Consider the following 19,413-nt stretch of genomic DNA (forward strand, 5'->3'; position numbering starts at 1 on the left):
TTGTGGAAATTGTACAACTACTTTGTAAAATAGTTTTTCATAAAAAGTTAAACATAGACTTACCATTATGATCCAGCATATGACATGCCTAGGTATCTACCTAGAAACGGTGACATATATGTCCACACAAAGACTTGTACGTGAATGTTCATAGTAGCATTATTCATCATACCCCCCAAAAGAGAAACAACCAAATGTCCATCAACTGAGGAATGGCTAAACAAAGTGTGATCAATCCATACAACAGAATACTCTTCTAAAATAAAAAGAGACCAAGTCCTGATATATGCTTATAACACGGATAAACCTCAAAAACATAATGCTCAGTGAAAGAAGCCAGTCACAAAAGAATGCGTATTGTATGATTACATGAAATGTCCAGAAAAGGCAAATGTATAAAGAGAGACAGTAGCTTAAGCATTGCCCAGGGCCGGGGATGGGGGTTAGACTGAGGAATGATTATGAATGGATATGAGGTTTCCTTTTAGGTGACGGAAATGTTTTAAACTCAGATTGTGGTGACATACTAGAAATTTTTTTTTAATTCTACACTTAAAACAGGTGAAGTGTGATTTTTATGGTATATAAATTACATCTCAATAAAGCTGTTCAGGAAAATCATAAGCTTGCGTGGCCAGAACCCAGAGAGCGAAGGAGGATACCAGAGCCGGGGGATGCCCACTCTTATAGGCAGTTGTACTAAGGAGCTTCGCTTTTATCCTCAAAGAAGTAGGAAACTATACAAGGATTTTAATCAGGGGTGAGTGGTAGTAATGATGTGACCACATTTGCATTCCGAAGAGCGCAATTAATGTGTGCAAAAAGCTTAGAGTTAGCGGTAGATCGGGTTGATGTGTGTGTGTGTGTGTGTGTGTGTGTGTGTGTGCGCGCGCTCACCAAGTGAATCTGAGCTACCATATTCAGTGTGAATTGTCCATTGCCTGCATTTATTTACCAGTTTACACTTTCTTCCTGCAGCACCACTATAAGTTCCGGAAGGCAGGAATGATGTCTTACTTAACCTTGTATTTCCAGTGCCCAGCACTTCTCTGGCATTCAGCAAGCTCTCAATGTTTATAAGATAAATGATACTGAAAGGAGCAGAGGAACACAGGGGGAAAATCAACCTCAAGTTGACTACTCTATCAAGATAGGCTGGTTGTCTTCAATCAGTAGCTTTGCAAATGGAATAACAGTTTGATCTCTGATCAAATCAATATTTTAGGCAAAGAACAGTTTGATCTCTGATCAAATCAATATTTTAGGTGAAAAAAACCCCAAAATCATCTGTGATAGGTACATATTCTCTGTGTGCCTACTGTATCTGTAAACATTGGCAATGAAATTCTAACTTTGGTATTTTCCAGATTTTGTGTACTTTCAGCTTGGAGTCTTAACCACTTCCTTCAACAGGTTGAATGTGATTTGTCGAGTTAAACAAAATGTTAGTAAAACTGATCATGCTACCTATACAATTGATGCATAAAGATAGATATACTATCTACAAATACACAATATTTTGGAGAAGCTCATATAATCATACGCTCGAATTCATTTTGAAAGGAAAGAAGGGAACAAGATGGAAAACCAAAGCTAAACCAAAACGTCTCCCAGCCTTTACCCTGAAGTCCACGTTCAACCCCATCACCTACATCTCAAACATACATATGGTGTTTTGAAAGAGAACTTGAGTCCAGAATTATGACCATGAGACCCTAAATGATTCTAAATAAGAAATAAAACTCTGTTATATAAAAGGTTATGAACAAAGGCAATAACAAAAACAAAAATACCTTTTTAAAAAATTAATTGGCCAGAACTATTTCCTATCATCTCACTTATTTAAAAGTCTATGTTATGTGAATTTGACAAAATTGAAGCAAATTATGCAAAAGAAAATAACTGGCATCAAGTGAATCTCATGGCACATTTCCTTGTTTTCTCTTCACTACTTTCCAAAAACCTCTCTGCAGGGCCCATACTCCCAGAACTGAAGAATTAGAACTCAGGGTAACATGCATTACCTCCACAAGTCACTGCTCACCCTGCAGTTTTTCGCTACACAAGATTCCTGACCTATTGGGCACAGACAAAGCCCAAAAGACATGGTAAAGAATTTACCCAACAACCATTTCAATCAAATGTTCTGTGTAATGTTTTAAAGTCCAAATTAACTGGTTATCTAGATTGACTGTTTTTACATTTGTATCTAGGGAGTAACTGTCGGCAAACTTTTTGATTTGCTGTAATAAACTGGGCCAAAATCTTTATTGTTTCAGCTAATGCAATCTTCTATTTCATGTATGTAGTCTGGCCTTTTCAAACCACTTCACTGAATCTTGGAGACCTTTTTCCAATTTGCTTTTCTCATCAAGCTCTACCTACAAGAACTGCCTGATGTTCAGGGTTTAGATGGTTTTGAGCAATTTTAAAGAAAAACAGCAAAGGGGGTAAAAATATGTTTCATTCATGTTGCTATCACTCAAAAATAAAAGCAGATTTTTCTCAGACTAGAACCCTACCCACAAATCAACTTTGGGAAGCATCAAACAGTAATTTAATTTTAAAAGAAAATTTCTTAGAAAATGATATAAGCCATTATGATTGTATTGCTAAACAGTTTGGAATCCATCTATAACATAGAGATTTTATAAAGTCCAGGTGCTGTTTTAAATATTTTAACTTTAATAATTTAGGTGGTAGGTATGATATAAACCATGTGTATCTTCCTGTTTGTAAGCAGTGAATTTTGTTCTCACAGCTGGTCTGTACTTAAATTCTAGAAGCCAAGGAGGCAAACTAACCCACACGTGTATGGTAGTCATCTTTTGTAATAGAATCTGAAATAAGAACGTGTTGTGTAAAGTTGGGTAATGTGGTCCCAAACTTCAGTAAATATGTTTAGAATTCTGTTTAAATATCATCTTTATTATGTATTGGAAACTCAAGTTATTATAGTTTAAGTCAGGAAGCTTTTATGAAGACCCCATATTTTAATTACAAAGCCTCAAAATTTTTCAATAGTCTTAAAAGTTCACATTTTAGCTAACCAGGGTAAAAAAAAAAAATCCATTAACAGGTGTTGAGAACAGTCCACCAAAACTTTATAATATCTCTGGCTATTTGGTAAGGCACCCTTAAGCACATTCTTGCATGAATGCTTAAAGGTGCCATTAGAACTGGTCATAGGGCTGAGGTGACACAATGGGTCATGAAATCTTCTCTTGACTTGTGTTTTAAAGCAGGCAATTAGCAAGCTAAGACAACAGAGTTAGCACGTTCAGACATTTCATTAGTACCCAGGGAGAGAGTTAGTTAAAGGGAAACCAGAATGGTACTCACCACTGTAGCCTGAGACCACCGTCAGTAAGGAGGAGACAAGTCCTTTGGAGCAGGATATTGCTTATGAGAATGCAGTCAAGTATCATGGAGAACGGTTTAAAAGGAGAATGACCAGTGTCAGCGAAAGGAGCCAGGGCACTGAATCAGCATGAGAATCGGGAGTAAGGCAAAAGTCACCAAGAATGGGAAGGTACCAGAGGAGAGGACGCAGTGCTCAATGCCATTCTCTGCAATGTCACAGCAACCTCAGGGGTCCACCCCCAGGGCACCGATCTCTTTGGTGTGCTTGGTCAGCAGGTCCTCTTTCTGAGAGGTACTTATGGGTCCTTGGGTCAAATGGAATCATGGGCCAAGCAGCCACTCTGCAATGCCGAGATTTGTGTGCCTGTGTTGTCCTGTATCCAGGCAGCTTGTACCTCTTTACGCCAGACACTGCAATTTCAGACAGGTAAAACAAGACTGTTAAGTAAGAGGTAATGTCTACTGGAAAGAACAATTCAGCAACTTTATGCGATGATGAGTTCTGGGTTAATTTTAACATGGCAGGGGGAAAAATGATCTAGCCATGCATGATAAAACTACTCTGACAGCTCAATGGAAGTTTAGTAGGTGGTGGCTGGCAGCAACCTGAACGTGGTCAGCTGCATGAAAAGAAAGCCAGGCGCACCTCTACTTCAGGAGAAGCAGGGCTGCCCAAGTGACAGGTCACTACTGCCCAAATACCCTAGCAGAAGACAAGACCAAGGCCAGGGCCTGTGAGGCAAAGGGACCTGGTCAGTTTAGAGACAACCAAGCCATACATACATCCGTGCATATATATATCATCTCTATATATGTATGTGCACGCACACATCCTTTAATGATTTTGCAATTAGGAAATACATGACAAAATTAAAGATCATTGATATCTATTTAGCTCTGAAATTGTTGCAGAATGGGGAACACATTTATGCTCAGGGGGAAAAAAAAGCACTGAAGCTTTAATTTAGAAAAATAACCCAACTCAGTTCAATAAGTACCCACATTTATTGAGTACCTACTATGTACAGGGTTGGTGTTATAAAAAGATGTACAAAACATAGACCTTGCCAGGATTTAGTAAGGGGGAAACACCTGTATAAATAGCTAGTCGTAAAATATGAAACAAGGTGAGAGAGCTTTCAGTAGAGGTCCTTGCAAAATGCTTATAAGGTGTTGTAGAAGATGGGTTTATCTTCCGGTATTTTTGTAAAACACCAACACTGTATCTTCTCACATGTGTCACCATTGTGCTTCATGTCTAATCTACAGTAGAAATAACTGAAGCTGTTCAGTTCAGGTCAATTCAGTCATTGTGGTTTGGAGTACAGACTTTAGGGCAAATAATCAATTCAAGGTTTAGACTCAGGCATCGGAAAGAACAAACTTGGTATTGACCTTTCTCCTCTCTCCTCTCTCAAGGATTTGCCCTTCACCCAACCTCAGGAAGTTGTCTGGATGTCTGAGTGTTGCCTCTGTTCCTCTCTGTTCTCTGTGGAGAGGTCTGTATTTCCAGCTTCTGTCCTATAGCGTCTATCCCCATCTACCCATGGACAGTGCCAGCATCTCCTGCTGTCTGAGCCCTGTCTTAAAAAGGAGGTCTAGTACGTGGCATCCACCTCTTCTCACACTCCACTGACTGCACCCCAGCTGTGTGCATAGGGACATACATGCGTGAGATCGCCCCTAAGCCAGGTCTGGGGTGTAGAGGATGCAAGTTGGTATATTAGGATTTCTCTCACCCTAAATATTCCATGCTGCCATGTTTTCTTTATCACAACAAACCCAGATAGGAATAGCAAATACTGTGAGGCTGTTTCCTCCCAGAATTTCAGAAGGGAAGCAGGGCCAAACTGTCTTCTGCTCTCAGCATCCTAATCTGGAATTCCATTTTAGAGATTTTCTCATCCTTCCTAAGGTGACTCCCAGAGGTGGGTGCCAAGAAACACACTCAGTTGCAATCTGGGTTTCTTCTCCCTTGAGCTTCAGCATCCTCCTCTCAGGTGTGGAAAGAGTGAGAAAAAGGCATCATATTCAGTATGCTCTTCTATCTGGTTTGGAGTAAAGACTCTTGAATTTAAGGAAGTGTGTGGAATGCAGGAAAAAGTTTTATTCTCATGAGCCAAACTCTTGCAAACCAGAAGGTATTTAGTTTTGGATTCAGGCACCTGATTGTCTGAAATTGCCTTCAGGTTTTCAATTGCATCTATTTTCCCTTGAAGCAATGGATGCTGTAGATAGAGACCTACAGAGTTCTAGTACATTCCATCTAGCACATCTGTCCAGGTCATCTCCCATTGTCTCAATTACTTTACAACTCTGGAAGTTGTAGAAATTAGATACAACACAAATGATTCTTGTTAATAGAAATGCAAAAAAATTTTGTCTGGTGGAAGTGAAATAGATGAAATTAATCATTAATCGTTACTCGATTAATGCTCATTGACCAGTTCTGCATCTATTAGCAAATTCATTTGAGCATTTGTAATGGCATATACAAGGATGTGGATTTGAATTCTGCTTTATGTTGGTTAAAACAGCTAACTGTTTTTCTCATTAATTAGTTAAGAAAGATCTTTGACAAGCATTCATTTTATATTTGTACGAGAATCATGATCTTACACCTTTTGAAACAATTATTCTTCAACAATTTGTTATTCTCATTTAACTAATGAGGGAATTAAATTTCAAAGAAACCCATCAAATTGTCCAATGTTGGACAATAACAGAAGCAAAATTTGAATTTACGTATTTGACCCCAAGCCCAAGCTCCTAAATTCTGTACTGCTCCATGATTGGAACATAAAGAAATCTGAAAAATATCTTAAAGGTGTCCAGATAGGCATTCTAAACATAAAAATTCTAAAAGTTTCACATTATTTTTTTTTTTTTACTATATTTGTCAATGCCAGTTTTGTGCTTCTGAGACAGTCTAAGTGTTATGCATTGCAATTTTAAGGCAAAAAAAGCCATGAAACTCATTGTCATATGTGTAATTTTATAGATAGTACTCCCCTTACTCCAAGTTAAATGGCTGTCAGAAAAAAACCTATGGCATTTCTGGATATATACTAGGGAGATTTTTCAAAGTACATTTTTATACTATGCTTTATGGAAAAACTAACTATGAATCATAGCTAGGAAGAAATATCTCCAATTCCTATGCCACTTAATTAAATACTCTGTATGGAGATGAGGGAAATTTTAAAAGCAGCTTATATGGATCACTTACAATGGTCTCTGAAGAGGGCTGGGTAGAAGCATTATCTCAGATTTATTTCTGAGTGAAAATTTCTGAAAATAAAAACACTTATATCCAGATAGAGAACAAAGAATCCTTTAAGAAAAACAGAGCAATATTTCAGCTAGGTCATTTGTCGACATTTCATAGTACAACAAATGGCACATTTATTCAACCACATTTCAAATAGATCTCTTTTGTAAAAAATTTACAGTTACGGGTTTCAAAAAATGTTGAGCTTTGCTAAACAAGCCAAACCACATATGTCAATTCATATTTTTAAATGAATTTTGGAAAAATTCAAAGGGAAAATAAATGACTATCCCAAGAAACAAAATTAGTCCCAGTAAGGTGTTCCTGAAAGAAATTACATAAGCTCTCCTTCAGGAATTCTTTTTAAAAAAAAGAGTCTAGTACCCTTGATTTTGAAAACATGGATTAAATAAATTTAGAGACATCAACTATATACTAGTCTACTTTTTTCAGTCTGATAGGAGAGGGAATATTGGGGTAGACCTTGGTGATTTTGATTGCTTTCACAATCATTCTCCCTAGCTAAAAACAAACTCAGATTTTATTCAGGTAGCAAGAGGAGTCCCTTGATCTTGGCGAAAGTACACTCCTCCTCAGTCCCGGGGAATAGAAGTCATGACTGGTTAGTTCATACTGGTAAAATGAGTTATGGCCATTTATGTCCCTTAGCCAGTTTAGGTGTGGGCATGATACCCAGTTTCATTAATGAGATGTAAGGGAAATTGTTAAGACTAAAAAGTCAGACCTTGGTGAGGACAGCTTTTTGCTCTCTACCCTTTCTTCCTGCTTGGGAGGCTGGAACAAGGTCATGTTGACTGGAGCAGCAGCAGCCATCTTATGACCAAAAATTAAAAGCCAACATGTTAAAGACAGTAGGACAGAATGGACAGAAAGAAAGTAGAATGCTAATGAGGTTACTGAGCTGTCCATCAAACTGGGAAGTGCCTACTCCCCTCCAGACTTTCTACAGGGGCTACTTCAATGTCTTTATTGCTTAAGTTGCTCTTAGTTGGGTTTTTTTGTTACTTTTGTTGAAGGCATTCATAGTAAGTTTTAGTTTTTATTTCCTAACACATATCCACTTTTGATTTTCAAGGCTTTTCAATAGAGCAAGTATGTTGGACCTTTGGTATCCTTGTTTGTATCTTACTGAGAAAACCATTTTGTACTGTGAATAGAAATAGAAACACTGTGGCAATGGAACCAAATGTTACTGTTTGCATGCTATTGAAGGTCAGACTCAAAGTGAACTTCACACCAAAAGATCTGTATGCCCTCTCTTCCTCTCCTTGTGGCTCTCTTAGCAATGTAGGCCTCAGCACCTCCAGAATTTAGGGTCCCCACTTAGGCTGCCCCCTCTAAACAGAGCCCACAGCCTGGACTCTGCCTATGATATTTTCGAAAAGTGATTACTACAGTCTGATAAACATAAACATCCAACGAGAATAAACCCTATTTCCTTCCTCTCAAACATATTTCCCTTCTTGTCTAATGTGCAAAAGTAGATTTTTACAGTTTAAGTAATTTCGTGACTATCTTTTTATGATTTTTTCACTTAATATAATTTATAATTATCCATTTTCCAGTTTAGCAACATTTGAGTTATTTCTGGATTTATTTTTGCCCTTCTTCTCACCATTGATATGTTCCTAACCATTGTCCCTTTTACCGAAGCCTTGATCTCTTAAAAACAAACAAGCACACAAATTCTTAAGGGTGGTGCTTGGTACCGAGCACACACCAGGCTGTCAATAAGAAAATGAACGAGGTGTGTTCTTGAGTGCTAAAGTGAAGGTATGAGCACACTGCAATGCTAAGTACAAATAACATTTATAGTAGGTTTTTCTTTTCTGATTGTAGCAGAATATACATTATAGAAAATCTGGTCATTATAAAAAGATACAATGATGAAAGTGGAAATTACCTATTTTATCTCTATAGCTATATATTTATCTATATGTGTATCTATCTATCTATCTCTACATATATTTATTTTAATGCTTACATGGATTTATAGAGACAGCACCTGTAAAGCCAAAGGCAGAAGCCCATTGTTAGAAAGCTGGGCTATGGGGGACTGTGGGGACATTTATGTTTGGCCAGGTCTAGAAGTGTCTTTGGGATTGCATTTAATGCTGTACTTGTTGGTGCTGCTCTTCCAAGGGCAGATGGTTTGCTACCTGTGGCTGCTCTAGTTAACCACCCGTTTCCAGTTGTCTTGGTAAATGGGTATGTCTCCTAGCCGCAATCTCTTTGAAGGCTCCAGGAGAAGGGAGAGTGAGGGAACAGAAGAGGAAAGCCCAGCTTAGTAGTGACAGTTTGATTCCATCTGTTTTATGTGCATGGTAAGTCTATGCCAGGGTGGCAGTGTATCATATAAGAGAGTTGATCACTGGTCCTTTTTTTCAAGGAGGATGGATTAGGTAGAGAAGAAAAAGAAGGTAAGGAAAAGTCACCAAGGTGCAGCCTGAAACAGAAATTCTCTTCTGGCAGGTCAGAAAGAGTCTTAGCAACTGGGACCACAATCATGTCTATAGCTAGTATTTTGGTTTTACTGGGGAGAATGGGGTGTGTGCTGCTTCCAGTTCCAACACTGCTAAACAGACGTGAAGACTTAATGCCGGAAACACCAACAAAGAAAAAAGTTTCCTATAGCAATCCACTTTGAACACATTTTCTGTTTTTCTTTCTGTTTTAGACACAGTAGCCAACATTCTAACTGACTGCTAGAATCAACATAATTTCTCAAAACTTTGTCTGCTGACCCACTCCCTTGTTCAACTACCTCTCAACAATGGATTGATTCACTTTGGCTGAATTTTCATGGTCCTTTCTGGCACGATGACAACACACTATTGAAAGTGCTCTTAACTGGAGATTGAGCCCCTTTCCACTGGAGGAGAACATATAAAATGAGAATCCAGGGCATATCGATTTCTTGAATTTCATATCACATATTGAGGAATTCCATGTGACTTGGGTAGGGATGTGACATATCGTTGTTCTCACCTTCCTGCTCACAGAAATTTTTCTATTGTGAAACAATAACTTTATGAGGGTGTTTGGGGACAAGTAAACTCATTTTAAGAAGTAGGGAAAAACTGTCTCTGGGGAAGAGAAAGCAGCAAAAGATCACGAGGAAATGTGATATTTCCAGGAATTTGGAAACGTAACTTTTGTATTTGATGTATCACAGAGATTAGAGGCCCATCTTCAGTTTCAAACCTGCTGGGTAACTCTTTCTATCATTAGCCAATAAAAGTCTCCTCAGTTACATTTTTGTAGTACATTCCCAGGGTTATAGAGTTTCTCTTTGAGTTTTTTTCCCCCCAAGTCTCCACTGCCTAAGGAAGGAAGGAGTTAATGCCCTTGACCATCAGCAAAAAAGTTACAAGCAGAGGAAAAATACATGATTGAAGAACTGAACACTTAATTACATATAGAGGCCTTAAAAGAAAGATCCCTTGAGCTAGCAGACCATAGGACAATGGATCAGCAGTTTTAGAATCTATTTCTGACTGTCATTGACTCAGGATACTAGGAAAGTCTGATGTTTCTGTTTTTCAAAAATTTATTGCACCATCAAATCAATCATCTTTTTTTTTTTTTTTTTTTTTTTTTTTTTTGTATAATTGATGCTTACTGAGCACCCACATTCTAGGGACTTTCCACCAGAGAAGAAAGTAAAATCATTTTCATTTTCAAACAAACGGGAAGAACACAATAAAAAAACAGTCATGAAAAACTTTAGCAAAGATAGACAGGAGTGAAGGAATAGGATGTTAGAAATATGCATTTCGGGGCTACTGCAAGGGTTCTATCTTCCCTGTGAGCTTTTGCATGTAGAGGGGGACACAGTTTATGGAACATCATTTCCATATGCCTAGAACTCAACACGCTTTGTTTGTTTGCTTTAAAGTCCAAGGCAGGTAGTATCTTCGTTTTACAAATGAGAAAGTTGAGCATGGAAGAGTTTAGAAATCTTGCTAAATCTGCTGGTCTGGGTGGCTCTAAAGTCTATACTTACGCCTTTTACTTCATGGACCTAATTGGCCAGTGTTAACACCAACCAGTTGACATTGGCTTCCTGTTATCCCCTCCTTAATTCTACTTTATCTCTTAAATTCAAGGATTAGATCTGGGAATATTGGGATTCTTAAAGCTCTCTGAGTTCACATGTGCATGGCTTACATGTTCAGATAGTCTAATAAATAGGAAAGCCTCCTAAGTAAAAGGAGGTCCCCTGGATCTGTTTTCATTAGCAGAGACAATTCAAGCCGGGGACAGCTCAAGGGACCTGGGTTCCCTCACCCTTTCAGCTGACTCTGCAAGAATGCATCTCCCAGGCACATGGTCTGTGAATGAGAGGCCATCCCTCCTCTGCCTCTGCTCCTGCTTTCCAATGTAGTTGGTAGCAGAGTTTGTTATGACCCATACCAAAATCCCACTCAGTAGAACTCTCTAATAAAGCATTATGAAATCCCTTGCTCCTACAGCTTCTCTGACAAGTGGCCATCCTGCCTCTTGATTATGAGACTGCCCCATATTTTTCACACACAAGTCCTAGCTCTGCTCCTGGAACAAATACAATTTGGGGGAAAATTTGGAACACTGTGTCAGTCAGCATCCAGAGAAGCAGTAGGAGATAATACATAAGACATTCCTCATAGGGCCTTGGCTTAGATGACTGAGAAGGCTGTCTCAGTAAGTTTGAAATCCATAGGACAGGCTGTCAGGAAGGGCAGGCTGGAACTCTCTGCACTGTCCAAAGGTGGTATTTGTTCTTCTTCAGCTCTGCTCTGAAGGTCTTTCACCTGCTGGATCCTGTCCACCAAGATTATTGTAGATAAATCTTCCCTACTTAACATAACTGATTATGGGCTTGAGTCACATCTACAAAACACCTCAGAGCCACACCCATAGGAATGTTTGAATACCTGGAGGATGGAGCTTGGCCAAGCTAACCCATCAAAGACCGTCACAAGTATATTTGGCTTATGAAGTTTTCAAAAGCCAAAGGTCAGCATGAAAGTCTAGGCAGGTAAGAGGACTCTCAAGGGATAGGAGAGGGGCACAGGTGGAGAAGAGAGACAACCCAGGTCAGAGCTGTCCACAGTAGGTGTCCTCTTGCCTCCTCCCACAGCCAAGTGGGTAGAGCCCCTTCCTTGGGTGGTCTAGCTCTCATTTAGCTCACGACAGATTTCTGCCCCCCGCCCTGCACCTTATTTACATATCACAGCGACACTTGATATTTGTAAGGTTTGTAATTATAAACTAATTCTGGCTCTGTGGTGACATGACAAGAAATTAGGAGAGCTTGCTTCAAGTTAAATATGAGGCAAACAGGAGCAGAAGATACATTTGTTCTGCAAAATAGATGCTCAATTTAAAAAGAATTTATTCATCAGGGATACTGGCCTGTAATTCTCCTTTTTGATGGAGTCTTTGCCTGGTTTTGGGATCAAGAAGACTTCGATGTGAGACAGGAATCCATCAGAATCATAGAGGAGAACATAGGCAGTAACCTCTTCGATATTGGCCACAACAACCTCTTTCATGACACGTCTCCAAAGGCAAGGGAAACAAAAGCAAAAATGAACTTTTGGGACTTCATCAAGATAAAAAGTTTCTGCACAGCAAAGAAACAGTCAACAAAGCAAAGAGGCAACCCACAGCATGGGAGAAGATATTTGCAAATGACACTTCAGATAAAGGGCTGGTACACAAGATCTATAAAGAACTTCTCAAACTCGACACCCAAAAAACACATAATCAAATCAAAAAATGGGCAGAAGATATGAAGAAACACTTTTCCAATGAAGACATACAAATGGCTAACAGACACATGAAAAAATGTTCAACATCATTAGCCATCAGGGAAATTCAAATCAAAACCACATTGAGATACCACCTTACACCGTTTAGAATGGCAAAAATCGACAAGGCAAGAAACAACAAATGTGGGAGAGGATGTGGAGAAAGGGGAACCCTCTTCCACCATTGGTAGGAATGCAAGTTGGTACAGCCACTTTGGAAAACAGTATGGAGTTTCCTCAAAAACTTTAAAATAGAGCTACCCTATGACCCAGTAATTGCACTAATAGGTATTTACCCCAAAAGTACAGATGTAGTATAAAGAAGGGCCATATGCACCCCAATGTTCATAGCAGCAATATCACAATTGTCAAACTGTGGAAGTAGCCGAGATGCCCTTTAACAGATGAATGGTTAAAGATGTGGCCCATATATACAATGGAATATTACTCAGCCATCAGAAAGGATGATTACCCAACATTTGCATCAACATGGATGGAACTGGAGGAGATTATCCTAAGTGAAATAAGTCAAGCAGAGAAAGACAATATCATATGGTTTCACTTATTTGTGGAACATAAGAAACAGAAGGGAGATCATTAGGAGAAGGAAGGGAAAAATGAAGGGGGGGGGAAACAGAGAGGGAAACGAACCATGAGAAACTATGGACTCTGCAAAACACGCTGAGGGTTTTAGAGGGGAGAGGGGTGGGGAGATGGGCTAGCCCGGTAAAGGATATTAAGGATAGCACATATTGCATGGAGCACTGGGTGTTATATGCAAACAACGAAGCATGGAATGCTACATCAAAAGCTAATGATGTACTGTATGGTGACTAACATGTCATAATAATAAAAATAAATAAACAAAATAAAAAGAACTTATGACTGTGGATAAAACAAGCAAATATGCAAAAATACTAGTGCAGAAATCCAGACAAAAAAATACTAGATCTCATTGCCTCCCAAATATTTTTTTCCTCAGAGCATCTTTTCTATTGCATTTGAAACTCTTAGCCTGGCAGCCAAATTTATTAACATTACCTTTCCTCTCCTAACCTCATCTTGCTGTAATCTATGTCCCATCACTTTTGAGCTATAAGGATCACCCAGTTTTGGGTGAGGGGCTCCCTCAGGGGAATTATGGACCACAAGTATAGACTCAGGAGATGAGGATGGTCATCATGGGGCAGTCAGGAAATATCCATAATTTCAAAGAAGCTAACCGAAATTGTACATTCAATTGCAAATAGTCCATCCAAGTTAACAGCAACTTTTTCACTTTTTCTAGAATTACATTACTTGTCGGGGGGGGAAAAAAGCTGGTTGGAGAAGACAAATGTTACAAAATTTGACAGTTTCAAGTCATGGGGAAACTACTAGTGAGTAAAAGAGTGAAGAATAGTTGAACATACACATGATACAAGAATAGCAGATCATCGATCATTGTTGAAGCTGGGTGACATGTATGTGGGAGTTCCTTATACCATGGTTTTTACTTTGTACATATTTGAAAATTTTTATGATAAAAAGTTAAGGAAATTTGGAAAAAGTAATGGTAGGGTTGACAGGATGGAAGATGGACTTGAGAGAGGTGATTGAAAGAAGTGTGGGAGCATATATAATGGGGTTTCATTTCAGGTCATTCTGTTGAAGATGGATGTGACAATAATTGCAAGTTTAGGCCCACTGCTTAAAATTATAAACAGAACTAATATCAAAATACAAATAACAAGATTGGTGGAAGCATGGGGAAGGGAGAAGGATTACTGTAAACCAAATTCCTCCTCTGGCATAGGGAAGATTTACTCATTTCTACTGAAACTTGATTAATTAGAACAAAGAAGTACACACAACTTGTTTAGAGTTAAAGAGGCACTGGACAGAAAGACTGAAAACAGAAAATACTCAAAATATGGCTGGAAATAAAGAGGAAGCGGAAAAAAGAATAATCCACCCTGATCAAGGCTCTGATTAGTTCTTGAGGACATGAGAGGATGCCATGAGTCTTGGATGTGAGTACAGAGGGACAGTCAGATCTACAACAGATTAGTATGCATTATCGTTTCTTAACTTCACAACTTTCTTGTTATGTATATACGATTTTATAATATTGTGACTCTTCCCTAAATACAGATTGTTAAAATCTAGAATACAACTAAAATGGAAAAGTTATGGGAACACAGATGGAATGAGATTTTTATTGGATAACAATAACTCTCTAATAAAGCATGAATCCTGGAATGGGGAAAAGAACAATAAAAGGTGTGTTTGGTGGTGCAAAGCTTAGGAACTGCAATAAATAATGTTTGTGGAGTTTATTGGACTTCTGATGTCATCTTAAAATACATTTTTATTGCCAAAATATTATAACTTCCACACCCAATTATTAGTGAAAACATGTCTCAAAGATAGTTCAAATGCTCGTAACAAGTTGTCTGATATATTCTCAGAAATATAGACAGAGTTGTCTTTATGTAGAAGCATCTCTGAATCCTGCTTATAACATTTCTTTTTTCCTGGATGCCCAGTTACACTGCCTGTACCGAAGCCCAATGCGTTCTTCTCTTCCCTCTTGAGCTATTTAGGTGTTCTCTTTATGCTTTAACACCTTTGCACACTAATCTCAACATGCTGATGCTGAGGGCTTGATCCTGCCCTCATTCTACTTATTTATTTTCTAGCAATCAATTTGAACTGAAATCAGCTTCACAAGCTTGAGAGATGGGACTTTCTGCTACCTTCTGGTTCCCATGAGTTCTCTTGCTCAATGATGGAGAACTTGAAGTGGGGGATTAGATAAGCATCGTTTTGTGCAGTTCTCTCTTTTTCTAGCTGCCCCTTTAAACTCTGCCTCCCAAAGGAAAGACTTAATAAAGTAATTCACATGGGGTTAAATAACAAATGATGCAATGTTACACTCCCCCAAACAAGGGGAGGGAGAAGAGTAGAGGCCTTTGGAGGACAAGGGACCCCTTTTCATATCCACATTGCAAGCTGCCGATTTTCTTTTTTGATACAATCTGCCCTGTCTATAGTATACTTCCTCCTATTTACTAACACCATTCAAAGCTCAGTTGAAGATATTACCTCTTTAGACTCTAGTCTGACCGCCCAGAGTGATTTTTCTTGTTTTGGAATTATTGTAATAAGTGGTCTGAAAACAATCTAGCTCTTGATTTTATATGGGCTTGTATATAGAATAGATATTTTGGATGCTCTTTTCTTTCCAATTAGAGTAGAGATCATGTCTCGTCCTTCCTTTGCACCTCTGAACACAGTCAAAATTGAAGAAATTGTAGAGTGGACCAAGTTTGTTTACTTTGCGTCCTTGTTGATACCTCATACAACATCTGCTATCCTAGCAACACCCCATCCTAAAACTTTTTGTTTCTAAATCCTTTCTCTGTCAGTGTAACTTCCCTGTGTCTTTTTTCCTTGAAGAGTCCTATTACCTGCTCTCTGAGAGAATGGTTAATATCTAACTAATCCTACAGAACATAAATTCACTCATATTAAACTGCCAATTTTTATGACCTACTAAAGGAACAATTCACATAGTAGAACCTAATAGGTGAAGTCCTCGTACCTTATCTCTCACACGTGACATCTGGTGACACAAAATTATATTCCAGAAGAATGAATTTACAACAGTGTAATGTAGCCTTAGCAGTATAGCAGGGACATTAAAATACCCTTACAGTACTTGTCAATAATACCTGATAGACAGTTACTGAATCCGCTAATACAGAAGGGCAGGCCCTTCTCCTGGAAACATACTACCAGGATAGTTAATATTTGTTGCCTTTCTTCTACTTTACACTTCATATTAATGATGTAGGCTAGAAATTTCCTGGCTGAAGCCACACCGAATGGAAAAGGCAATGAATGAACGAAAGCTTACTTCTGCTACCAAACATCTCTCATCAAGATAAAGTTCAAACTAATAGACTGACAAGATTCTAGGCAACGTGAAGAACATTGGAGAACAAGGCACTTTCAAGAAATTTCAAGTTCATCAAATAACCATTTGTAAACATTCTCTGTGACATTTAAAATGAATCCTCTCTTTGGGGCCTCAAGTAACCAATTTGTAGGAGTTCTCCTATCTGTACTAGAAGGTTAGAATAGTTTTATATTTTACATTCCACAAAACTGTACATTCCACAAAAGCTACTTTGTAAAGATTTCCAGGCAATGTTTCTTTATACCCTTGAAAGTAAAACTCAAGTTCATTAAAATCATGTAATGTCCACGTTTTATAATGGACTGCATTATATTTCAATTCTTACCTTCTTTGGTCTGAATTATTAAGGTTTTATTCTATTGAATTAGAGTAAACTCCGTTAGTGTTTGCAACAAAATAGATTCCTATATTTATTTGCTCGTTACAGTTTAATTGGGGGGGGGGGTTGAAAAGAATTTGTTCACATTTGAGAGAGCTGGTTGACTGAACCATTGAAAGTGGCTGAAGAACTCTAGGGAACAGTTTCAGAACTCTTATGGAATCTATGCTGCTTCTGACTTTCAGGGCATTGTATACATTCTACTCTGGTGGCTCTTTCATTTTGCCTTAATAATCAGCATGTCTGTATCTCCTCAGATTATCAGTGTCCTGAGGGGAAAGACCACATCTTACTCAACTTTATGCCTTCTGAAGCATCTAGCATAACACCTACTCATAGTGAGTGTTCAGTTATTATTAATTGAATTCCCTTAAATTATAACACCATACAATTTCAGTGCCAGAGGAGAACCTCTGAGATCATCACAACCATTTTACAGCTAGGAAACCTGAGGCCCAAAGGAGTTAAGTTATTGGCTCAGGGTTAGACAGATAGTATTAACACAAAGAATCATAATCATGGCAGAGCCACTAAGATCTAGCCTTGTTTCCTCAGTCTCAGAAACAAGAGACACCCAACAGAACCTTCCCTGTTCTTGATGGCCCAGACCACGATGTGGTCATATTTGCAAGTGCAAAAAATCACCTTTTTTTGGGGGGGAGGGTGGCTTGATTCATGATGTAGCATTAACCTACTTTCCTGTTATAGCCACTCTTTCCCCCAGTAACGACTCTAGATGGTGTTGCATCCATATGTGCCCCCAAGGAAATGGTATTTCCATAAGAGATGGATGGTCCCTGAAAATGAAGTTTGTTGATAAGCATAGGATGTTGCAACAGACCAAATCCAGCAGACCTATAAGTGAGTGTTGGTATAACCTCTCCAGACCCCAACACCCCATTTCATGCTACATCCATGCGTCACCAATCTGCGCCAGCCTAGTATGTTGAAGCAGAAGAGACTCTTTAAAATAGCTCCCTATGGTTTTGAAATTATATTGGTTGCTGTTTCCTGCTATAAAATACTGTGAAAGCTAAAATATTTTCAGATGTGAGTTTTCATAACAACTTACCCTCATCTTATTGCAAGAGTAATATAAGTTTATTATAGAAAAAAAAGAAAATACAGATAAAAGGGGAAAAGCAAAATAAAAATCTACTGGAATCCTACCATATTGAAATAACCAAAGCTAACATTTTGGTGTGTATGTGCACACACAGTTATGTATATTACATACATTTTTATATAATATTACTTAAATATCTTTCCAAGATAATACATGTATTCTTAATCTTTATTAATGTCCACAGCATATTCCAATGAGTTGGTACACTGTAGTTTATCAAATTCTTCCCTGTTGCATATATAGATTTATTTCCAATCTTTTTCTGTTCTTAATTGTTCTTAATTGTTTTAGTATTTTAAAACACTGATGAGAGTATTGTTTAAATATGTGATATAGCACCATTTTTATGAGTTAGTCTGTCGATAGAGATTCTGCTGAAATGGTCTCAGGAAACATCACATATCAACAGATACAGTCTGTTTTGCTGTCATGTATGTGTCTTTCAGTAATCCAAGCTAGCTCATGCTGATGGGGAAATAGGGGAATTATGTGGATATACTGAAGTTTTCATATGAAATTTTTATATGGACTTTTCTCCAGCATGACAATAGTTTACACTATCAAATAGCAGTTAAATGCAAACAATCGAAAACCACTGAATGCAAGCTGCAGAGGCATTCAGTAGTATGTGGGATGCATCCCATGGCCTCCCTCTCAACTTCGCTTTGGCTACATACTCTGTCTTCAAAGTCCTTCTTGTGATGTCCTCCTGACATGTGAGCATCTTGTCCTGGCCTCCATAACTCTGCAGCCTCAACCCTTCTTTATTTCTCCTTCCATCAAGTTACATTCACCATTTTTTAAAAAAAATTAACAAGCTTTTAACTCTGCCAGTATTTTTATTAAATTATTATTTTTTGTTGATACTTTAATGACAAAGTTGCATAGGTTTTGAGTGATGGATACCTAATTTTAGTTTTTCTATTAGCCCTCTTATTTTTAGTACAATTTTGCAGGATGTGGAGTTATTCAGAAATGCAGACATTGTGTTATAGCCAAAACCTTTATCTCATGCTCAGGATTCTGAGTAAAGATAGCAGAATAAAACCAGATCACTAATAATTCCTCCCCTGATACCTTACAAAATGCTCTTCCTTTACCCCCAAACAAAAGGAGAAAAACTCAGCAAAAAACAATTACCAACAGGAAACTGATAGGGAAACTAATAAAATTCCATGACATAAAATTCAGAAAAGAACAGAATAGTTTGGTGTGGTTTCCAATATCATCCCTGTGCTTCCCAAAACACAGGAGGGAAAGAAGATGAGACAAGAAAACCCAAAGAATTCTCTCTTACATGCCCCTATGTAAAAGGAAGTACAGGAAGCTGACAATGGTTCAACTTACGATTTTCTTTTTACCTTACAATGGTACAAAAGTGATACATACTCAATAGAAACTGTACTTTGAATTTTGAATTGTGATCTTTTCCTGAGCTAAGATACTCTCTTGTGACGCTAGGGAGCAGCAGCCACAGCTAATCAGCCACGCATT

This window comes from Ursus arctos, unplaced genomic scaffold (assembly GCF_023065955.2).
Source record: "Ursus arctos isolate Adak ecotype North America unplaced genomic scaffold, UrsArc2.0 scaffold_6, whole genome shotgun sequence".
In the NCBI taxonomy this organism is placed as follows: Eukaryota; Metazoa; Chordata; class Mammalia; order Carnivora; family Ursidae; genus Ursus; species Ursus arctos.